This window comes from Bison bison, unplaced genomic scaffold, assembly GCF_000754665.1.
Source record: "Bison bison bison isolate TAMUID 2011002044 unplaced genomic scaffold, Bison_UMD1.0 scf7180017864263, whole genome shotgun sequence".
In the NCBI taxonomy this organism is placed as follows: domain Eukaryota; kingdom Metazoa; phylum Chordata; class Mammalia; order Artiodactyla; family Bovidae; genus Bison; species Bison bison.
Genome location: NW_011494835.1, coordinates 5,085,341 through 5,106,651, shown reverse-complemented (window position 1 = coordinate 5,106,651; position 21,311 = coordinate 5,085,341). Strand labels below are relative to the sequence as shown.

The 21,311-nt window shown below is 35.8% G+C and overlaps 1 protein-coding gene across 2 annotated transcripts in view; it reads left to right on the top strand.

Annotated features, from left to right (window-relative positions):
• Positions 1-21,311, top strand: part of BANK1 (B-cell scaffold protein with ankyrin repeats 1) — a 319,221-nt gene that overhangs the window by 50,998 nt on the left and 246,912 nt on the right. The gene's annotated exons all lie outside the window — the stretch shown is intronic.

Below are 21,311 nucleotides of genomic sequence, written 5' to 3'. Positions count from 1 at the left end.
AGCCTGGCTTAGAGAATTTTGAGCATTACTTTACTAGCGTGTGAGATAAGTGCAATTATGCGGTAGTTGGGGCATTCTTTGGCATTGCCTTTCTTTGGGATTGGAATGAAAACTAACCTTTTCCAGTCCTGTGGCCACTGCTGAGTTTTCCAAATTTGCTGGCCTATTGAGTGTAGCACTTTCACACAGCATCATCTTTCAGGATTTGAAATAGCTCAACTGGAATTCCATCACCTCCACTAGCTTAGTTCGTAGTGATGCTTCCTAAGGCCCACTTGACTTCACATTCCAGGATGTCTGGCTCTAGGTCAGTGATCACACCGTTGTGATTATCTTGGTTGTAAAGATCTTTTTTGTAAGAAGTTACAAATGCTAAATTAAATATACTGATTTTATGAAGTTAAAGGGAATCTTTTCAAATTGTTTCATTAAGTGAAGGGAGCCTTCCTACATTGATCCAACTTTGTGTATTAGCAAGAGGAATAAATGCACATCATTATTCTCTGTGGTGCTCTCTCCATCTCTATCAGACTGTTCAGAGTAGTGCAGAGGGGGCAAGCCAGAATGAGAGATACCTGGCTCCTTCTAGTTCCAATGAGTAAAATCTCTGGAAGTAAGTCATGAAAGAACAAGTGGCAGTGGCCATGGAAATAAACATTAAATGAGTTCCCCTGTGGCTAGTCCACTCTTAAGCTTAAGAACCACTGATCGGAACTAATTGTCTACTGAATATAATCTTTATTAATGGATAATTAAGCATCACTCAAAGAATTAGAAATAGTGGCTTTGTGAAATTTAAATCAGTATCTCGCCTATGTTGTTTGAAATAGTTGGAATGCACCTCAATTTATCTATCAATTGTATTGTCCACATATTAATAAATAGTGACTGCAGAGGTTTGGGGTTTTGGTTTTGTTTAATTAATGCAGTTACAAATGTTGTTCTATGAATATTATTTTGTACAAGTCTGCTGGTCCACAAGTTTTAGTTTGGGGCCATATGTCCTGGAAGAAAGTTGTGCTCATAGGATTTATGCATATAAAAGGTAATGCAAATTGTCTCCCCAGGGCAGTTGTACCAACTTACCTGATAGAAATGTAAGTTCTCAGTGGTTCCCCATCCTCTTCAATACTTAGTATACTCAGAGTTTTTAATTTTCAATTTAATGAATGTGAAACTGTATTTCATCATAGATTTAACTTGGATATCCTGGTTACTAATTAGCATTTTCTCATATATTTGCACATGCATATATTCATAGATTTCAATCTCTAATTTTGTTCTATGAAATGCTTCTTCATGTCTTTTACTCATTTTGTCTTTTGGTTTATTGGATACTTTAGGAATATTTGGTTATATAGTTTACAAATATCTCCTTGGAGTTTGAGTTCGGGATTTTTAAGTTTTTAACTTTCTTTTTGATAGTTTTGATAAACAAATTTTTACTGTAGTTAAGTGTATTAGTATTTTTCTTTTAGCTTACTGTTTATTCAGTTCAGTTCATTCGCTCAGTCATGTCCGACTCTTTGCGACCCCATGAATTGCAGCACGCCAGGCCTCCCTGTCCATCACCAACTCCCGGAGTTCACTCAGACTCATGTCCGTCGAGTCGGTGATGCCATCCAGCCATCTCATCCTCTGTCGTCCCCTTCTTCTCCTGCCCCCAATCCCTCTCAGCATCAGAGTCTTTTCTAATCAGTCAACTCTTCCCATGAGGTGGCCAACGTACTGGAGTTTCAGCTTTAGCATCAGTCCTTCCAAAGAAATCCCAGGGCTCCTTGCAGTCCAAGGGACTCTCAAGAGTCTTCTCCAACACCACAGTTCAAAAGCATCAATTCTTCAGCTCTCAGCTTTCTTCACAGTCCAACTCTCACATCCATACTTGACCACTGGAAAAACCATAGCCTTGACTAGACGGACCTTTGTTGGTAAAGTAATGTCTCTGCTTTTGAATATGCTATCTAGGTTGGTCATAACTTTTCTTCCAAGGTGTAAGCGTCTTTTTATTTCATGGCTGCAGTCACCATCTGCAGTGATTTTGGAGCCCCAAAAAATAAAGTCTGACACTGTTTCCACTGTTTCCCCATCTATTTCCCATGAAGTGATGGGACCAGATGCCATGATCTTCGTTTTCTGAATGTTGAGCTTTAAGCCAACTTTTTCACTCTCCTCTTTCACTTTCATCAAGAGGCTTTTTAGTTCCTCTTCACTTTCTGCCATAAGAGTGGTGTCATCTGCATATCTGAGGTTATTGATATTTCTCCCGACAATCTTGATTCCAGCTTGTACTTCTTCCAGCCCGGCGTTTCTCATGATGTACTCTGCATAGAAGTTAAATAAGCAGGGTGACAATATACAGCCTTGACGTACTCCTTTTCCTATTTGGAACCAGTCTGTTGTTCCATGTCCAGTTCTAACTGTTGCTTCCTGACCTGCATACAGGTTTCTCAAGAGGCAGGTTAGGTGGTCTGTTATTCCTGTCTCTTTCAGAATTTTCCACAGTTTATTGTGATCTACACAGTCAAAGGATTTGGCATGGTCAATAAAGCAGAAATAGATATTTTTCTGGAACTCTCTTGCTTTTTCGATGATCCAGTGGGTGTTGGCAATTTGATCTCTGGTTCCTCTGCCTTTTCTAAAACGAGCTGGAACATCTGGAAGTTCATGGTTCACGCATTGCTAAAGCCTGGCTTGGAGAAAAAAAAAATTTTTTTTTTTTTTTGAGAATTTTGAGCATTACTTTACTAGCGTGTGAGATGAGTACAACTGTGCAGTAATTTGAGCGTTCTTTGGCATTACCTTTCTTTATTATATCCTAAGAAATCTTTACCTCTTAGGTCATATAGATATCTTCTGAAAACTGGAAACTTTTGACTTTCTCATTAAATCTGACATCCATCTCCATCTGGAATTAATTCTGTGTGCAATGTGAGGTTGGACGCCAGATTATTTTTTCCATTATGAATTAATTATCTGTTCTCTGAATGTTTCAGTTGAATATATTTAAGGGTTCTGCAGTCATTCAGGTTTTCTATTTGAGTCATTTTTGTTGTTTTATTTTTCTGAGAATTTGCTGATTTCACTGTTTTCAAAGTTTACCATTACAAAATTGTTCATAAAAATCCTTTATTTTTTAGTGTCTGCTCTATATAAAATTGTGTGATCTCTTTATTGCTAAGATCATTTTTTCGATGTTTGTCTCCTTTTGTTTTATATGAATTAATCTTCCCAAAATTTGTCAATTTCATTTTCCTTTCAAAGGAAAGGAAAAATCTTTTAAATTTAAAAATTATTTTCTATTATGTATTTTTCTATTTTAATTTTTATATTATACATAATATTTCTTTTTTCTGTTTCATTCTGTTTTAAAAATACTTAGCTCATGAATATGTAATCTTTATATTTTTCCTTTCAACGAAGACATTTAAGGCTATAATTTCTCTTCAAGTACTTATTTATTTATACCCAACAGGTTCTCATAATGCTTTTCATTTTTATGAAAAGTCCCATATGTTTTCTAATCTTATTTTGATTTATTTAAAAGTATTATTAACAGAAGTGAAAGTGAAGTTGCTCAGTTGTGTGTGACTCTTTGTGACCCCATGGACTGTATCTTACCAGGCTCCTCTGTCCATGGCATTTTCCAGGCAAGGGTACTGGAGTACATTGCCATTTCCTTCTCCAGATTATCTTCCCAACCCAGAGACTGAACCGAGGTCTCCCACATTGCAGGTAGGCACTTTACCATCTGAGCCACCAGGGAAGCCAAAAACAGAAATATGAGCTTTAATTTATTAGTACTTTCTGTTAGAGGATAGTTGCATTACAACGTGTTGGTTTCTGCCATTCAACGTCAACCAGTCATAAGCACACATAGGTCCTGTCCTGCTGGAACCTCCCTCCCACTCCCCCTACTCCATCCCACCCCTCTAGGTTGTTCACAGAGCACAGAGTTGAGTTCCCTGTGTTATACAGCAACTTTCTACTAGCTCTTTATTTTACATATGGTAATGTATATATTTAAGTGCTATTCTCTCAATTCATGTCCCCCCTTATCCTTCCCCTTCTGCGTCCACAAGTTTAATTTATCTTCTGTCATTCACTTCTAAATTGAGTCATCAGAGAATGTGGTCTCTATTATTCAGGTAGTTTTAAATTTATTGAGTTCTATTTAGGGTCTTGTATTTGACTAATTTTTTAGAAAAATCCATGTGTGCTCGAAAGGAAAGCTTATCTCTACATTTGGTATGTCATGTAATTTATGGCCATTAGACCAAACTTGTTATCTGTATGGTATAACTTTTTACATTCTTTTATTTTGAGCTATCTTTATATATGTGCTCTATATATACTCAGTGTATATTTCATAAATGGTGCCTGCTGCTAAGTCACTTCAATCGTGTCCGATTCTGTGCGACCCCATAGACGGCAGCCCACCAGGCTCCCCCGTCCCTGGGATTCTCCAGGCAAGAACACTGGAGTGGGTTGCCATTTCCTTCTCCGATGCGTGAAGGTGAAGTCACTCAGTCGTGTCTGACCCTCAGTGACCCCATGGACTGCAGCCTTCCAGGGTCCTCTGTCCATGGGATTTTCCAGGCAAGAGTACTGGAGTGGGGTGCCATTGTTAGCTGGATTTTAAAAGCTCAGTGTTAGAATCATAGTCTTTTAATATATAATAATAAATTTATATTGATTTTGATATCTGATGCATATGGATTCAACTTTACCATCTTATTTATTGCTTTCATTTTGTTCCATTTTTTTCATGTTTCTCTTTTCTTTCATCTTTTTTTGCCTGTTTTTGGCTTGAGTCCCTCTCACTTTATTTGCATGCTACTTTATTCTTTCATAATATTCTAGAAATTTATAGATATATACTTAACAAGTAAATTATTAATAATTACTTTTAGCTACTAACAATTATATTTATTATCTTTGCACTGAAAAATAAAAGCACCATTTTCTAATGTTTTAACTGTAATCATCTCCTTTCCAACTTTTCAGGATGATTATTCTTTCTTAGTTTTTCCACATTTTTGATGTTTATAGAATCAATGTTTGTTTAACTTAAACCATTGATTTATAATTTTCTTTGTATGCCATTCTTTGTTGCATCTTAAACTCTCTCCCTATCATTTTTTCCTCCCATGAAGTATATATATCTTTAAAGATTCTCTTTAGTGAGCTCCGTTGGTAATAAACCATCTCAGTTTCAATTTGTGCAAAAACGTCAGATTTGCATCATTGTTGAAGATAGTCACTGGATAGAGAAGTTCAGTTATTTCTTGTCAGTCCTTGAAAATATTATTCTACTGTCATTTCACACCCATTTTGCTGTTGAGAAGTTGGCTACTTAACAGCCATTTGTCTGTTTTCAGTCTATTTTTCTCAATAACCAACTGTTAAGATCTTCTTGTATGAATTTCTTCAGTTTTATACTGATGTGTCTAGATGTTACCTTTTTAATTTCTCCTGTGTGTAATTATTTGAGCTTCTTAGATCTGAGATTTCCTGTCTTTTCATAATCTGATAAAGCATTGATACCTTGAGGGTCTTCTCTCTTCTCTGTTCCTCCAGTTGTCTCCTGCAACCTGATTAAGCACATGCATGACCTTCTCATTCTCTGTGTATCTCTTTCAAACCTGCCCTCACTTTGTTCCTCTTGCTTCTTTCTACTTAATTTCTTCAGATTTATCTTTTGGATAACAGATTCTTCAGCTTTTCTCAGCTGCCTTTGAATCTTCATTGAGTTTTTAATTTCAGTTATCAGATGCAATTATATTTTTCATTTCTTAGAGTTCCATTTGGGTGTTTGACCACAGCCAGGCCCATCTTAATAGTCTTTGATTTCTTTACAATTTCATTTTCTTTTTAAAATGTCTTTAATTATATTGACACTTATTTATATTTTTTCTGAAAATAGTAATATGTGGATTTCTGGCCTTATTCCTTAAGACTTTTGTCCTTTCAATATTTTTTTCACTGTAACTGATGTAACATGGAACTCTATATAACTCCACTGAGGCTTGATTTTAATGTACTTTGCTTAAAAAAAAAAAAGAAAAAAGATTTAAGTCTGCTTCTGCCAGGAAGTTGAATTTGCACCTGGGATTACTTTAAACTAAATTTTTGGCTTGAGGTTTTTTGGCCATTTTTAAGGTCGGCCCTGTGTAGGTCCAACAACCAAGTGAATACTCTTAGTTTAGGAAATCTCAAGAAATAATATTTCTACTTCTCTGTTTCACCCAGAACAAGGCTGAAAAAGAAGATTGAGCATCTCAACTTATGAGAAGATTCCCTTTCTTTGCTCATGCCTTGATTTTATCACCTTTGCAATGAGTATGGTGTTCCTTAGAACCTAGGACCACCAAGGATGGGCAGAAAAACTCAGAGGAAATATGGGTTCCAATGTATTCCCTTAACACTATAAATCTGTGCTTATATATTGCTCTGGCTTCTGAGAAGTTTTCTATGTTACATTCAGCCATTCATGTATGAAATATTATTATTATTTGTAGTATTTTAGATTTACTATACAGAGATTGATAGAGATTGAATCTTTAATCTGTTATAGCTCTCTAAATAGATTACTTGAAACACTATTTAAAATTGAAAAAAAAAATTAGTTACAAGTATAACAAGGAGTATGAACAATTACAAATTTCAACTAATTAAGATCTCTAGCATGCATCTTGAGACGTGTCCTCCAGGAACCTTTGAATCAAATACCTAAAATTACTTTTTTCCTTTGGTTTATGCTTACATGTTTCATTTTCATTGTCCAAATACACCCATTAAATAAAAAATCTGTAAAGTTTCAGTGAATTGATAGTGAGAAAATTTTAGACATTAAATTTAAGAGGAAAAAATGTTTTTAGTGATTCTAAAATGCTGCAAATAAAAATTCTTTCAAACAATTCCAGTAAAACAGGAAAGTTGTACTTAAATATGTGAGATAGGGATGACTTAGAAACAGTTGAGATTTAATCAGTTTTCAAAATAAACCATACAGGTTTCTTTAACTGAAAAGAAAAAAAAAATGACTGTGTTCTACCTTTCCCATCATATGTCAGTTAACAAAGATAATAAGTAGGCACATGTTATTATAGAAAAGATGTCATTTAATTAATTTTCATGTTTTGTTGGCATATATGATCTATATTAGGTAGTTGAATTCAGAGTCATATCAAAGAAAAAACTAATGTTTATCATGGACTTAAAGATGTAAGAAAACTTGCTGGTTTATGTTAATAACAATAGCACATTAGAAATAAATTTGTTGTGGCAATTAATTAAATTGAAACATTTGAATTATGGTTCCTTTGCAAATTCCTACCCTGGGGAAACCTTTTGTGGGCACTTCTTTTGTTAGAAGCTATGGTGTTCTGTATTCCCAGTAATAACCCCCCTGGAAAGCATGTCCATATAAACTGTGCTTCTATATGCTGGCCTTTGGTCAGATGTGGTTAAGGGAAATGTGGCTCAAAATCTACTTTTGGCTTTACTGGTTTTCTTTCTTCTAATGCCTTCTTCTTCAATGTAGTGAGTCATAAAGTGGTTCAGACAGAAGAAGCCATATTATGGAATAAATGTACAGCTAAAAAAGAATGTTGTAGACAAATCCATAAACTCTTATTTTACAAATAGGTTACATAATTAGTAACAGTGCAGTTCATTACCTCAGTCTACTACGACTTTTCAGTTACTTGCAGTGGTTAGCAAATGTAAACATTTTATAGGGTTTTTGTAGGGTGATTGTTGTTCAGCCATTTAAGCATTCCATCCAGATCATTTCTGATCAGCTGTATTATTGCATAGTTGCTTACTAGCTTAGAAAGAAAGACTTTGAGTAACTCTTGTCTAGCCACATATTTTTAACAATGTCTGTTATTCATAAATGTAGTGTCACAAAGATGACTTGAGAAAGGCTCAATTATTTGTTTTCATTTATTTACACTCTCCCATTTAGGGAGTATGGACTCTGAGGCTAGGGCATATCTGTTTCCCTGAGAACACACCATGTGGCTTTGAATGACAATAATTCACGCGTCGTTGTTTTTGTGTAAGGAGGCTAGAAACACAGACTGAACTAGATGCACTCTGAACGGCTTTCTCTCGTGGAGTTCGAATCTTACTGCTTGGGACTATTTTCAAATTCCTTTCAATTGTGGTTAACATATAATCAGGCTAGGGTGTTAGAAGGGTTATTCTGGCAGTGTGGTGGACAAGTAACGGCTGCATGACTGGTCAAGAGGATACCGCAGTGGTACAGGAGAGAAATGAGAAAGGGCTGAATTAAGGAATTAATGGAGAGATGGATCCAAGAGGACAAATTAGCAAGCTACTTAAAGGATGAAATAATACATCTTAAGGACAAATTGGATGTATGGACATTTCAGCGACAGTAGGAAGGTGAGGGTGTCGCTCAGATTTCTGTCTTTGGAACTTGTGACTCTTCCCAAATGTGGCTTAAAACATTTTCTCTTATGTATAATATGATTATTAAACATTTTGTTCTCAAGAAACTTTATATTCTTAAAAACATTTGATAATCCCAAAGAGCTTTTATGTTAGTTAAATTTATTGACTTTTACTATGTCAGAAATTAAAATGTAGAATTAAGAATCTGATTCATTTTAAAATGGTAAATTCATTCCTGGTAAACATAAATAACATTTCTATGTAAAAGAGATGTATTTTTAAAAACAAAAAATCAGTGAGAGAAGTGGTATTGCTTGACATTCTTGCAAAACTCTAATGTCTAATGTAATAGAAGTCAGTTGGATTATCATGTTGGCTTTGGCAACATACTGTATGTGAAAAAAGTTCTGTCTCTGATTTGTAGTTAGAAAAGAGAGGAGTTACTGTTAATACTACCCTCAAACTTGACAAGTGATAGTTTCTTAAAGCTTAGCTGCAATGTGGCATCTAAAAATATATCAGTAGACTTTTTGTACTCTGCTAAATATACTCAGTTCTTTGGCCTGTCTTGCACTTTTAATGTCTCTTCTATCCATGCATGATTTTATAACATCATACATTGGTCATGTATAAAATATTGATTTACTTAGATACAGATCTTCTAAGTATTGATGTATTTCATTATAGAGCATCCCCCGATCACATTCATTAATATCACCATTGATCTAATTAGAAAAGTATTATGTATTGGGAAGGTCTCAAGCTCATGGTTTGGATATAAGTTTTTCAATGTTCTATTTTTTGCTCGAAGTACAATTTTTTTTTTGCTTAATGTACAAATTTCTAATTGTCAACAAACACTGTCAACGAGTTTTCCTTGAAATGACAAGTTCATTCACTTTCAAGAAAATGTCTGCAGGTGACCAAGTCTGAATAACCATAGTTTATCTGTTAGTTTTTCTTTCAAGTACAACTGTTGTTTCATTGGGAAGTAGGGGGAGCCTATTGCCTATTTTCAGCAGCAAATCAAAGAATTACATGGACACTTGTCCCTGAGATGATTACTAAACTTGAGTATGTAGCAGAAGTGCAGTATACGCATTTTGCCATGTAGAATTTTAAAAAGACAGGTGTTGGGCTTTCTCTTTCTGGCCAAGTGGAGTAATTATGATCCAGTACAGCTAAACAAAATAGACAGTATATATGAAGCAACCATTTTCAGATACTGGACATGAGGCCATTCAGGAATATCAGCACTGAGAGGGGAGACAGTAAAGTTAGTCCTATAATTTTCCCAGTTTAATACCTGGAGAGAGTTTCCATGACACCAGAGGGGAAAGGGTGACCCAGGTGGAGTCATTGGTTACTCAGAATTCAGGAGATGGAGATGGGAGTACCAGAGGCTGAGGCATCATGAGTTCGCCAGGCACAGTGCTGAAGCAGAGAGAGCTGCTCAGAGAGGAGCCATGGAGAACTGCAAAGTATTGTTCATCTTCAGCTGAATACCAAACAAAACATGCCAGCAAGGAAACTACTCAAAACCAAAGAAAGAACCATCCTGAGGGACCAGAGGAACCTCTCAGGAGTTCACTCAGACATGGGAATAGTTTGTGTATCCATCCACCTCCAAGAGTGGAAAAAACCTTATAGGTCAAGAAACGTCTGGGAGGATACTTAGCCAAGTATCGCCTGGCCAGTGAGGGCAAAATCAGCCCTAAATGAAAAACAGTTTTGGTCATGCATAACAAAATTTAAAAGCAGATCTTGAAATATTAAATTGTTATCAAGTAATGTAACTGCATCCTAGAACAAAGTTCAAGTATATTTGTAGGGATATAGCACCCATGATAAAGACTGTAATGTCCAACAGCAAACAAAAATTCTCCAGCTTTCCAGAAAGCAGGGAACTTTACATGTAATCAGTAGAGAAATCAATCACAAAAGACTTGTATCTGGAATATATGGAGAACTCTCAAAACACAATAATAAGAAAACAATCCAATGAAAAAAACTGGGCAAAAGATTTAAGTAGATACTTGACCAAAAGAGATATCTGGATTGCAAGCAAACACATAAAAAGATGCTCAAAGTCATTAATCATTGTGGCACAAACCACACTACTATTTTCCAAAGTGGTTATACCATTTTACATTCTCACAAGCAGTGCTGAGGGTTCCAATTGCTCATCACCCTTACCAACACTTGGTCAGTCTTTCAATTTCAGCCATTCCGATGGTTGTGTAGTGGTATCTTATTGTGTGCTTTTTCCTTATATGAAATTAACATTTATTTTAAGCACAAGTGCATGGTGGTTAATCACACAGTTTGGTGCCACTGCCTTCATTATTCATGCTTAGACAGCATTTGTCTTACTATCCATTACTTTTGCCCCAACTTAGACAAACTACATTTTAGTATTATTATGAAAATTGTTTTGACCTCATGGACCCTTTGAATCACTGTTCTAGTCTGCACTTTCCCCCTAGACTTCACATTGTTTATATATGTTACACCTTCAGATCTTGTTTAAAAGCATAACTACTACCCATAGCATCTCAGAGCTATCAAGAGCCCTCTCTTTCTCCCACATTCAGTGAACTTCTCTGCCTTAGAAATCTCTCTTGCTTTCTCACTGCCCATTCCCATCAGCCTGGATCATCATCTTCTCTTTTACATCTGCTGCTGGCAGCCTGTCTCCTCAATCTCTCTAGAATTCGCACTTGATTATGGGGCTCTACGTTACCTACAGAATAAAGTCAGAATGCCTTAGAGTAGCTGACAAGGCTGCTCAAAATCATATACTAGGTAACTTTTTAAAAATTAGTAGCATGGTTTGAAACACCTACAGTGCTTGTCCTCTAACTTAGACAATAATTAATTCTAACAGTAAATGTATGATGATAGCGATACATTTAGGACAAAGGCCAATAGAACTGTTTTCGTAGTTCTAGAATGTATTAAAGTTTGAAAACTTATTAGCTGCCAACCTTTAGATTCAGAGATTGGATATCTGCTTTTATGCTTTCTCCAAGAAGCTAATAGTTCATTATAACTTCAGAATTCCAATTAAAATGATGGATTGTTTAAAAAGAACAGTACTCAAAAAGTCTGAATTATAAATGTGAGTTCAGGTATGTGATGCTCTACATACACAAGGGTTTTATTTTGTCCCAAAGAGCTTCTGTGACTTGCATGATTTAATAAAGTTGCTGAAACTATTTTTTGAGGCTGCAAAGACTAAGGTTTCAAGGTGTTTTCCTCAACTTATGGTCCATATTGGACTTTTCTTTGAAGAAATTAATCTCTTTATTTTAATCAATTTATCTTTTTGAATTCTATTTTTCATTTTTTATTATATTTTACGTTGTTTTCTAAATATCATTTTTTGTCATTCTTATATATATCAAAGAATGAAACTCGAACACCAAACTGTTCAGTTCAGTTCAGTTCAGTCGCTCAGTCAGGTCCGACTCTTTGGGAACCCATGAACCACAGCACGCCAGGCCTCCCTGTCCATCACCAACTCCCAGAGTCCACACAAACCCATGTGGTTGTTGATGATGCCATCCAACCATCTCATCCTCTGTCATCCCCTTCTCCTCCTGCCCTCAATATTTCCCAGCATAAGGGTCTTTTCCAATGAGTCAGCTCTTTGCATGACGCGGCCAAAGTATTGGAGTTTCAGCCTCAACATCAGTCCTTCCAAAGAACACTCAGGACTGATCTCCTTCAGAATGAACTGGTTGGATCTCCTTGCAGTCCAAGGGACTCTCAAGAGTCTTCTCCAGCATCACAGTTCAAAAGCATCAATTCTTCCGTGCTCAGCTTTCTTTATAGTCCAACTCTCACATCTATACATGACTACTGGAAAAACCATAGCCTTGACTAGATGAACCTTTGTTGGCAAAGTAATGTCTCTGCTTTTGAATATGCTATCTAGGTTGGTCATAACTTTCCTTCCAAGGAGTAAGCGTCTTTTTATTTCATTGCTGCAATCGCCATCTGCATTGATTTTGGAACCCCCAGAAATAAAGTCAGCCGCTGTTTCCACTGTTTCCCCACCTATTTCCCATGAAATGATGGACCAGATGTCATGATCTTTGATTTCTGAATGTTGAGCTTTAAGCCAACTTTTTCACTCTCCTCTTTCACTTTCATCAAGAGCCTTTTTAGTTCCTCTTCACTTTCTGCCATAAAGGTGGTGTCATCTGCATATCTGAGGTTATTAATATTTCTCCCGGCAATCTTGATTCCAGCTTGTGCTTCTTCCAGTCCAGCATATCTCATGATGTGCTCTGCATATAAGTTAAATAAGCAGGGTGACAATATACAGTCTTGACGTACTCCTTTTCCTATTTGGAACCAGTCTGTTGTTCCATGTCCAGTTCTAACTGTTGCTTTCTGACCTGCATACAGGTTTCTCAAGAGGCAGGTCAGGTGGTCTGGTATGCCTATCTCAGAATTTTCACACAGTTTATTGTGTGAATAAATTTTCAGAATTTTCCACAGTTTATTGTGATCCACACAGTCAAAGGCTTTGGCATAGTCAATAAAGCAGTAATAGATGTTTTTCTGGAACTCTCTTGCTTTTTCGATGATCCAGTGGGTGTTGGCAATTTGATCTCTGGTTCCTCTGCCTTTTCTAAAACCAGCTTGAATATGCGTTAGTCTACTGTATTGGTGTTTTTCCTTCTGGCTTACTTCACTCTGTATAATAGGCTCCAGTTTCATCCACCTCATTAGGACTGATTCAAATGTATTCTTTTTAATGGCTGAGTAATACTCCATTGTGTATATGTAACATAGCTTTCTTATCCATTCATCTGCTGATGGACATCTAGGTTGCTTCCATGTCCTGGCTATTATAAACAGTGCCGCGATGAACATTGGGGTACACGTGTCTCTTTCCCTTCTGGTTTCCTCAGTGTGTATGCCCAGCAGTGGGATTGCTGGGTCATAAGGTAGTTCTATTTCCAGTTTTTTAAGGAATCTCCACACTGTTCTCCATAGTGGCTGTACCTGTGGTGGATTCATTTTGATATTTGGCAAAACTAATACAATTATGTAAAGTTTAAAAATAAAATAAAATTAAAAAAAATAAAATAAAATAAAACCAGCTTGAACATCTGGAAGTTCACGGTTCATGTATTGCTGAAGCCTGGCTTGGAGAATTTTGAGCATTACTTTACTAGTGGGTGAGATGAGTGCAAATGTGCGGTAGTTTGAGCATTCTTTGGGATTGCCTTTCTTTCGGATTGGAATGAAAACAGACTTTTCCCCGTCCTGTGGCCACTGCTGAGTTTTCCAAATTTGCTGGCCTATTGAGTGTAGCACTTTCATAGCATCATCTTTCAGGATTTGAAATAGCTCAACTGGAATTCCATAACCTCCACTAGCTTTGTTAAGATCCATAGAACTCCATTCTCAAGTGATGATGGAGACACCCTCATCAAATTTGAAAGGAAATATTACATATGAGTTGTGTTTGACTTAAACACCCCTTCCTCTAGCTGGTAACCAACCATTTACTTGTTGCAATAATTATTTTTCTATACAGAGATTTTAAACTTTATTTTCTTAAAATCAGTGACATTTTCTCATTCACACTGAGGTTTATTCTGGAAGATAATAAAACATAAGATCATATCAAATCAACAAACAGCTTGATACAAAGGTGTGCCTTTAACACTGATTTACCATATGTTTATATTTCACATAGGAAATAGGATAAGAGGCCCTTATATTTAAATTTTTAATTCTTCACTGAGAAACACAGTAGACAGTTTATATTATATTGAGAAATAAGTAAAGATTTTAAAAGTCAGACATTTTATGTTACCACCAAATAGGAGTTCACTTACACTCATATATTTAAGGACTTATAATTTTCTTTTTAACTTTGCATGAGACATTTCAAATTACTTTTTACTAATGTCTTAATATTCCTGTATATTGGAACAGTTTATTTTTTTTCAATTCCCATTTACAAATTGCATAATAGCAGAGTTGGAATTACATTTGTTCCCAAGAACTATATTTATCTATTAAATTTTTATGGTTGTACTACTTACTAGGCAATTATGAGTTTCTTTTGAATTGTAATAGGAATATTGGGGACAAGTGGAAATCGACACAGTTCTTACTCTTAAGTTCATCCTGTATCTGCATTTTGTTTTTAATCTTAATAGTATTATAGTGCTAGAAAATGGATATAAATAATGCTCATTAATCTCTCTAATAGTTTCTCATATGAAGAAGCTTAGCTTTTATTCAACTTTTCCTTTTATTCAAGTACCTCAACAGGAATTCTCTTTGACTAACATTATGGTAATTTGGTAATTGAGAACATGAATTTTCAACTCTACTAAAATGCCTCCCAACACTCTAATAAATGCTGTATCATTCCTGTCTCTAGTCTGAAGCTTCTTAAGCATGGGGGATTTTCTCAATCATTATTCCATTAGTCACAATGATTAGAACCATACACAAATAATTTTCTTATTCAACTGGCCAAGTTCTTTACAACTCATTGAAATTTGTTTAAAATATGAGAAAATATGATTTATATCTAATCATTAATTGTCAGTCTTTCAAAGATGTTTAGAATTTAGAAAGAGCTTAGAATTGGTGTTTTTTTCCTACTTTCTTTATTAGGAAAGATACTATATAATTTCAGATATTTGATTTTATAGTTTATGTGTTCTTAAATATATGAAACCAGCTTTGAAGTATGGATACGAATTTTAAAATCCAAAGAAATATATTTTTAAAAATCTAAATTTTTCTCTAATTATGAAAATAAGATATGCTTATTGTTAAAATTCTGAACTGTACAGAAAATATTAAAGAAGCCAGAAATAAAGATCACTCAGAATGACAATACCTTGAGGTAATGACTGTGAACATTTTGACAGTTTCATTCCAAAGATAAATTCTTATAATGTAGAATACAAGCTGTTTAATTGTTGAGAGAGTACTTCCAAACATGTATGTAGAATCGCTTTAAAACAAAATCATAGTTTTTGTTAGAGAAAAAGACCACAATGTCAAATTTTTGCCTTTGGGTCTGGAATGAAGGAAAAATGAAAATCTCACCAAAATCGATGTCTTACTGTGATGAAAGATTCTAGTATGGAACAAATACCTCAAAACAAACAAAATATTAATGTATGGAAGCATAGATTTAAACGGTAATGATAATCTCACTTACAGTTGCATAAAATATTGATGTAGGGGGAAGCAAAAATAAGCCATAAACAGATGAGCTATTAGAAAATGAAAGAAGATATAAATATATGACAGAGATATAAATATATGATGGGGATATAAATATATGATGAGGATTGTATTTCCTATAAAGGATTATTTTTAAAACCCTCTTTTTCTAAAGAAATCATAGACTCGTTCTAGAGTTCTAGAGTTAAAAGTGGTCTCAAATAATATCTTGTCCAACATTGTCATTTGACAGATGAGACCTTGAGACATTAACTTGTTTATGCAGGACCCATAGTATCCATGTGGGCAGGAGTCCGGGAAAAATCCACACGGAGTCCAGATGCTGGCTCCTCCCCTTTGAATTCCAGTTCTCCCTTGGTGCTTGTGCATGCATGAGGAAGCATATAGCTTCACTTCCATTATTTGTTCTTGACTGATCCATTCTTTCATGCCTTACATTTTAAAAATGCTTATTGTCTAATATTTAATGAATTTCTGTGAGTCACAAATTTCTATGTGTCAAACGCTGTTATAAGAACGTTATGCACATTTTTATTTAATTCACACAAAAAGTCTGGACACTAGTGACATTGTGATTTTTAAGTAAAAATACAAGCATGGGAGGGTCGGCAACTAGGAAATGACAGGGCTGAAATGTGGATCAGATACATCTAGCACCCAATTTAAAGTAAACAACTACCAAACAGATTTTTGTTAGATGTGTAAAAATGATTTTTAGGGTTCTTTGGGAGTACCAGCTCATTTTCACCTTCTTAGATGTACAGATACTCTTAAGTCTAATCAGAGTGTTGTTAAAACCTGAGGTGGCAATAATTGGCGTGAGCTTTGCTGAGGAAATACTGTCTCAAGTAAAATCCTCTTCTCTATCACCTATAGTTTCAATTGTGGGAAGATTTTCAGCTTTCATAAAACAATTCCACATTCTATATTTGACAGAAGGGTCACATTTGAACGTATTTTACATCTTAGGCCCTGTGACTTAATTTACATGAACAAACTTGCAATATATTTTATTTGAAGACAATATTATATAGTCTTATGAATTCAGTAACTTTCTTATGCTAAATGAACTTCAGAAAGTTTTCCCATCTGGAATAGTATAGCAGTACTTAAAAACTTTTAAAGTAGATAAGTTTCTGAATATTCCACTTGAAACATTTTCATTTTAGGCATCATATTTCAAAATTGCAACCAAGAAAATTATCTACTTTTCCTGTGTATCATCTTTCCAATGCGTATCATTTTTATTGGCCTCATTTCATTATTATGAGTTTTGTTTTCATGTTTCCTTGTCAATATTACTTCCCTATTTTGTAATTTTCATGATAAATACTCTATGATATTAATTTTGATTAACATAAAATGATACCCCAGAGTGTTCTTCTTCAACAGTATTTTAGTCATAAACAGATTATTCTGATCTTCATCAATGTAGACACATTTTTCATATTAGCCTTTTGATCTCAAGGATATATTTTCATGCTGTTAATTAAAACATTAGAATCAAGCATTTTACCATTTTCCCCTTTATTGTTAACATTTAGATACTAATAATGTTTTTTTTCTCTACAATCCTGAAACATTTAGATATTAGGAGTGCTTTTTCCATAGCCCCCTAAATTAATATACTCTTTGTCTGTTTCCCCAGTTCCCAGGCAAGTCAGTGCCCTATCTGTGTAATTTATTTTTCCTCATTATTCAACTTTGGAGAATCTTCTTTGAATTATGTGTATTGGCTATAAGGCACAATTGCCTTATTTGGAATGCATTTTTTTTTTTTCCTTTGGCTTGGCTCAGTTTCCACTAAATAATGGTTTTAGCCAACTGACATTTATTGAACTTCTACTGTGTGGCAGGCTTTTAGTGGATACTTAGAGTTGACGTAGAAACAAAGACCACCCATCTTCTGCTATCAAGAGCTCACTAATGAAAGAGAAAGGAAAACAAATAATATGTAAATAATGTGATCCATGTGACACTTTTCTCTTTTCTTTTTTTCTGACCACACCACACAGCTTGTGGGTCCTTAGTTGCCTGACCAGGGATTGAACTTGAACTCTCAACAGTGAAAACATATGAGTCCTAATCACTGGACTCCCAGGGAATTCCTGTATTTGACACTTTCTAATCTAGTATATAGTACAGAGCCATGATCATGGATAATTTGGAAAAAGTCTTCTACCAGGAGCAACCAATGATAGGAGTGTTGAAAATTAATTAGGAGGATAAATGAGATTAGGCACAGCAGGCAAAGGAAAAGAGCATACATGAATGCATTAGAAAGATGATGGTTATGTTCAGGGACTGGGAGACTGGAATGGCTACAATGGGAGTACAGCATCCTCACAAATGAATCAAACGAAGTACTCATTAGGTTCTTCTTCACTCTTAACAGAAGCAGGCCTACCGATGAGGCCAAATGCTAGAGCATTTTGTGTGTGAAACTGGGGACCGGCATGATGTATGTGGACAAGCCAGACTATACCTCTGCGGCCATAAGCAAAAGGTTTGGAGTTGGATACTCCTGGATTGAAGTTCGGCTCTGTGAACTAGGGCAGTTCAACTTTTTTAAAACTCCATTTCTTTATCAGTGAAGTGAGAAAATAATACTATGTATTTTAGGACAATTGTGAGTATTAAATGCGATTATGTGTAAAAATCTCTACCTAGGGTTAAAAAAAAAGTGAAAAGTGTTAGTTGCTCAGTCGTGTCCAACTCTTTGTGATCCTATGGACTCTAGCCCACCAGGATGTCCATGGAGTTCTCCAGGCAAAAATACTGGAGTGGGTTGCCATTTCCTCCTTCAGGGGATCTTTGTGACCCAGGGATCAAATCAATGTCTCCCACGATGCAGAAATTTCTACCTAGGGTATTTGAGACGTAATCGGAACTCAATACACGTTACCTCTTGTTTTATCCCAATCTGAAAAGCTTCTTTTAGGATCTTGTCTTTCAATAAAGTGAGCTCCAGGAGAAGCTTTCCTAGGCTTAAATGCAGTCATCTTTCTTATTAGTATATCTCACTGAATAAAAGGGAAAAAAGAAAACCAAAACTTATTGCTTCCCTAAAAGTGTACAGAGGTGTATAGACTCAGATTCTACTATTTTTATTCAAATTAAAAAAGATGATGCTTATATACACTATTTCTGAGAGAATGAAAGTATCTTTTAAAGGTTGCTTTTATGTGAAAGCAAGCAATTTCAAAGTCATTTTGTCTAGTCACATGAAAATAGAAAACCAAAACCTATAACAAATGCTAAAATTATTTACACTTTATTTAATTTGGAAATTAAAATAAAATCCTCAGGTACAGAGTTCCTGGTATTTTGTGGAAATAGTCTTGGGTATCAGTTTCAAATGTTGATTACTATTTAAAATGCATAAAATACTGGTGGACATTAAAAAAAATACCAAGGACAGTCTGCTGTCCAAGTTCATGTTCTACTCTAGATGATTATAAAGAATTTGCAGATACTTGAAGGAAAAATGTCAGACTGTATCTGCTCCTTCAAATCTAATTTGGACTGAGAGAACCATCATTACCTACTGATAATGATTCCACATGTTTGGCACTATAAAAAGAGTCATTTTCTCTGGCAGTGAGAGTCAGTCCAACAACATACAAACCACCCCGGGGAATTCTTTCTAATATAAAACATTCTTGTGAGATAATTCAGTGAGCAGCAAGACTGGTAAACATATACCCTCACACGTAAATTGCCCTTTCTTTGTAAATTAAGGATTCTAACTAGAACATCAATTTAATGTCAAATGGAGTGTAATCTTATGCTGTCATAGGAATTAATGCCTTAGACATTTTCACTGGAGTTTTGGGCCATATGTTTTTAACAACTTTGAAAATTTTGTGTCTTTGATTCTGTAAGATTATTCTCATGATTAATGGACTATCATATGCAGGGATTTAACTTTGGGTGGGATACTGCATAGAGATTATGGATCCCTGAAGTCTGACTAGCTACTCCTCTTTGCTCTCTGTGTGTTCATCCATGTCCAGCTCATTTTGAGCCCTTGAACTGTAACCCACCAGACTCCTTCCTCTGTCCATGGGATTTCCCGGGCAAGAATATTGGAGTGGGTTGCCATTTCTTCCTCCAGGGGATCTTCTGGACCCAGGGATTGAACCTGCATTTCCTGTATCTCCTGCATTGGCAGGCAGAGTCTTTACCTCTGAGCCACCTGGGAAGCCCTGTCTTCAGCAGTAACTAGCTCTGTGGCCTTGGAAGTGTTCTCTCTGAAAGAGATAGCAAGCCAGACTCCACCGCTTACATTACTGTGATCCCTCAGTGCATAAAGGAGGAGGATGCCCCCTCAGATAATGACAGTGGTGTCTGTATGAGCCCTGATTCCTCTCTGGGCTCTCCCCAGCATAGCCCCTCCACCTCCAAGGGCTCTCCAAATAAGAGCCTGCTATCTCCAGGTACCCTCAGTGTCTCTTCCTGCCCCAAACCCTACGACCCTCCTGGAGAGAAGATGGTAGCAGCAAAAGTAAAGGGTGAGAAGCTAGACAAGAAGCTGAAGAAAATGGAGCAGAACAAGCCAGCAGCCCGTAGGTACCTCCAGAAGAAGAGGGCAGAACAGGAGGCCCTCACTGGTGGATGTAAAGAGCTAGGAAAGAAGAATGAGGCTCTGAAAGAGAAGGCAGATTCCTTGGCCAAGGAGATCCAGTATCTTAAAGATCTGATAGAAGAGGTTCGCAAGGCAAGGGAGAAGAAAAGGGTCCCCTAGTTAGGGTAGTCAGGAGTATGTGTGCTTGTATATAGGAAGCTGAAGCTGTGTTTTAATAAATTATTTTGTAGTGGGGAAAAAAAAAAGGCTATTTCTTGCTCATAGCCTATTTTCCTCATTTGAAACATCACCTCCCTCCCTGTCTCCCAGAACTCCCCATCAGCCCTCCTGGCTTTAATTTTCTTCCTAGCATCTGCTACACTCCATATTTTGCACCTGTTTTTTTTTTTTTTTTTTCCTCCACCTCTTTAGCTTGCAAGTCCTGGGAAGAAAGATTCACCTCAGCTCTTTGTAGATCACCTGATACATAACTGGTGCTTACTGAATAGTTATTCAAAGAATCAGTGGATTAATCTATAAAATGAGGTTAATATTAATACCTACTTCATCGAGTTGTAGACATTTCAATACATTGTATGTTAATGTATGCAAAACACTAACAGTACTTAGTACATAGTAAATGTTCAGTAGATTTTAGCTGTTATTAATACTCTTGAAGAAGTTTGTTAATAAAATCATAGGTAGTCATTCTAGAACAGATCTCTATTTGAAATTCTTTTCCTTTAGTCAATGAACTCGTAGCATTGTAGCATCCCTTTTCATTTGCTAAACTACAAGACATCATCACTAAAAACTTCCCAGCTTCCTGAGGGTAACTTGTGGTTGACTTTGCTACACTGGGAGGGGAAAGATGAGGACTCTATCCACTTGCTAGAATAATGTAGTCACTCACTGAAGATTGAACAGAAACTCAAGTCCAGGGCCAAGGGCATGGGATTTGAAGTGAAAGATAATATTAATAATCTTATATTAATTTCTAATGCTTTTATTATTTACTTAAATTATTCATTCATGAGAGCTCAAAAAAGCTATTCTATTGTTATTTAGATTTAGGTAATTCATATGT